Here is a 4,242-nt window from a genome sequence, read left to right as displayed (position 1 = left end):
GTAAAAAGTAATAAGTTCACATTACTTAATAAAAGTTAGGAAACCGATTGCCTCAAAATCTTCAAGTAAAGTAGCTAATTCATTTTAAGGTGTTATTGCTAAAAATAACTATGTTTAGACCACTCAGATAAAGGCAGTAAACCTGAGTGCCGTTAACTCAAAATCATTAATTGGGTTAACTGTAAAATATTCATTCAGACAACTCATGCAATGGCAGTAAACTTGAGTGCCGTTAACTCAAAATCATTAGTAAAGTTGACTATAAAATGTCAATTATGACTACTTCAAATTGTGAGTTATGTCAATTAAGCAGTACTCATAAAAATAAGTTATACTTACACGTTTAAGAGTTCACATTACTTGCAAAATATCAGGAAACCAATTGCCTTGATATGTTCAAGTAAGATGAACCAAAAGTGTTAAGTTATTGGAACGAAGAGCCAACAGACAACAGTTTGAATGGAAAAAAATGTTTAATAATTAAACAAGTTTACCTTAAATACAAGGTTCTCAAGTGTGGTTACATACACACTAACCTGGAAACAAAGTTTTTCACAGACTTTAAGGAAAAAAAATGACACGACTTTTTTTCTAGGGTAGCCTTCAATCTAATATTGAATCCTTCAAATGGCCCTCAGTCTTTAAAACTTTGAGAATCCCTGCTTAAATGTCTTTGTTGACTGGTGTGAAACAAAAACTCAATTCTCAATACTAGAGCCCAACATTTATCATAACATTGATAAAGTAAATAGTGAAGTGAAGTAATGTTTCTCCTCATTAACATAAAACCATTTAGTAGTCTGCAAATGCAATGATGCTCTCTCCAACAAAAAAGAATCAAACAAGAAATAAAAATCACTTTTCCAATAAGGGTAAAGGTATCAACGTTGATCCATAATGTCACATCACATTCACTCATTGCATCAGAAGATTTTTGAGTGATTGTATTTTTGGTTTTAGGGATTTATATCCAAGTGAGAGAAGCACCCTTTGGATGAAGTCAAAGGTGTACTTCAGTTGTTGAGGGTACTCCAAATTCAGAGTATAAATAAGTCCAAAGAGCACATGGCATGTGGAAGATTCCCAAGATCATTCATGACAAGACTTCCTTCCAAAATGATGGCAGTACTTGAAGACTGGAGGTGCAGTGAGTCAGTGGAGGCCTGCCTGTCCTCAGGAATGATGGTCAGGATCCCAATGGGGGTGTGAGACACGTCTGGGTCTTCGCAGTCCTAACAACAATAGAAGCAACACCACAATTACATATCAACATAACACTTCTTTAGGGTGACCAGACGTCCTCTTTTTCCCGGACATGTCCTACTTTTCAGACCTAAAAAAATGTCCGGGGGGAATTTAAAAATCGTCCGGGATTTTGGTCAACTGCCTCAAAACACATTACATAGCTTACAGTGCATTGTGATTACATTGCCACTCCGTTCCACTACTCCATTCCAGGTTTCTTTGTATGGCAAAGAAATCGGTAGCCGATTTCTTGTGCTACCGCTGGTTCTACCCCCCGTCTCCCCCATCTCCACCCCCCGTTGGCGCATGTGTGTCCGCCGATTCTACCCCCCCGCCAACAAAAAAAGAAGTGTCCTCCTTTTCAGAAACCCAAATCTGGTGACCCTACACTTCTTCATCACGGCTGCTTCTCCTACAGTTTACAGCTGTCCCACCTATGGCAGTCTACTCATCATAAGCCTTCTATAACAGTACAGCGGCTTTTTTAACCCGCCAACATCTTTATCCTTATCCCTTTTCCTTTTTTTGTTTTGCGCCCCGGACAGCTTTTTTGCACTGCCGCTCCATCTTGTTGCCACTAAATAAACATGATATTTTCGACTAACGTTAGTCCCAGGCATCGCTAAATCATTACACATAAAGTTAACCTCAAAACCTGGACTTACGGATGAATTATACGGCCGAGATAACGAATATAAGTTTGCTAAAAAACAGTGGGACTTACCGTGACCAAACTTAGCTGCAGCAACCGCCGTATTGTTGACAGTTTGACGCTTCTTTCAAACACGTCGTCACTCGTCAGTGTCCAATGCGCATGTGCGTTCAACGAGAGCTGCCGAATGATGCCGAGTTTTTTGCTGGTTATGCAGATGCGTTATGCTCACTCATAACTCCAAGTTCGGGTTACTTGCTGCTGATGAGTTTGATTACTTGCCTCAGTAGAAAGTTGTCTTTGCTAAGTTTAAGTTAGTATAGTCAACAGAGTAAGCTGGAATGAGTTCAGGTCACTTTTCTTTTTGAGTACACTTTACTTTTACATTTTACAGTGTACATGTTCAAGTTGAACTAATTTATCTGTGAACACCACTCTGGTCTGGATAGTATTGGCCCCTTAGTGCTACATCACTTAATCACGTAGTTGGTTGTGGCTCGTAGGCAGCAGTTTTTGCAAAATTTGGAAAAGTTAGCTCAGAAACTGACCCAATTTTCTCTTCTGACTTCTGTGTTGATTTGACCAAATTGTCAACTTTGTCTGAATTTGCACCACATGATTTATACCTCTGTCATAAATTGTGTCTTCTCTTACACCTGAGCAGACTTAAAAGCATAGTAAAATCTAGAAACCTGTTACTTTTATCATACATGATAGATTCCATGATGGTGGGGCGATTTCTCTATGGTCACTAATGATTAGATGCATACTTTCTACATAAAGCAATATTTTACTGCAGCTTACTGAATTTACTCATGAAGTCTATGAACATCAATCATTTTACCTTGTAAAAAGTGCTTACTGCAAAACCACTAACACACCGAGGGCTGCTATCCATCTCCATCATCTTTCCCCATCAAAAGGTTTACAATAAAATGACAAGTTTGGTTTCCATCCATGTCTTTGTGCAACTGACCACATAGCACCCCAAATCAACTGAATAAAAGCGATATTAGACTACCAACCAAGTGAGTTGCTTTCTGGAGAGCGTGACATCACATGCAAAGGGTTAATAGCCATACTTGATAAGTTCAGCCTTCAGCTATTCTAGCCTAGTTTGCAAGCATATTGATAGATAGATTAGACTGTAAATAAGTGACTACATTTGAATCAATTGGTGTACAATTCACAGCTTTAAAAGTGTACACTAAGAATGTCATGATTTATGTCAATCTTTCAGAGTGGATCATACTTACCTTAAATGCTACCCATCCTTACTCAAAGAACTTTTGCACATCTTAAACAACAAATCTATTATTGTTCAGAGGCCTGAGATTTAAAGCTGAAATCAATATGTCAGCACATTTTCTCCTTTAAAAAGCTGGTTTCTAGCTGGCTAGTCATATGTAGGCAATTTTCAAGTAGCTGGTAGCTTATGAATGCTAACTTCACTTTTCTGTCATTTGCAGTTTAAGTAATAGACCACCATCTGAATCTCACTAAAATATTACTGTAATTGCAAAAATGTAAAATCTCTTGTTTGAACTGTGTTTTGTGATGCATCTCTGTGTTAACATGCAGTTTCAACTGTTATGGCTTGCTGAGCCAGTTTGGTCAAGTGTGTGTGAGTTTTACTGATTGTCAAGGAATTTTTGAATGTAGACTTATTGCTTCTCAGCTGCTCTTAGATGTTCCCTGCTATCAATTTGCTCTGGTGTACAAATGATGTCTTTTCTCTATCATGAATAGTGTATATTTTTGCCATACAGGTGGACTTCTTGACTAAAATCTACAATGTTTGTGACAGTGTTTTTGTAAAGTTGTTTATGGTCCAGTTTTAAGAGTGTATGTGGATGACTGGAAATTTGAGAGAATGTATTCTGTATGCATGTATATGTAATGACAAGCATTCAAAAGAATTTAAACTTAGATGTTGAAAAGCAATGTAGAAACTTTCATCTCGTGTTCAACCTGTAATACTGAGTCACGTATAAGTGTTCTGATGTCCAACATCCACGTCTTGTGTGAACTAACTGCAAAATAAATCTGTGGTATGTTGTTGTACTTTTGAAAGACTGATCTTTTTCAGACTCTGTAAACTAATACACATTTTATTTCTACCTCTATGCACCTTTAATATGTCAACATGTACTGTGGATTCATTAAATACATAATCTAATGGTTTCTTTCAAAAAATCTAAGTAGTGTGTGAAATAATTCAGTACAAGTGCTGTGGTTTTCAACAAGACACCATCTAAGGCACGTGTCAAAATCGAGGCCCACAGGCCAAATCTGGCTAACCATAACTATTTGAAGAAATTCAAGATACTAGTTTTGTGCTTAAA

Source organism: Gambusia affinis, linkage group LG12, assembly GCF_019740435.1.
Source record: "Gambusia affinis linkage group LG12, SWU_Gaff_1.0, whole genome shotgun sequence".
In the NCBI taxonomy this organism is placed as follows: domain Eukaryota; kingdom Metazoa; phylum Chordata; class Actinopteri; order Cyprinodontiformes; family Poeciliidae; genus Gambusia; species Gambusia affinis.
The sequence above is the reverse complement of the archived record's forward strand: the minus strand, read 5'-3'. Positions refer to the sequence as shown.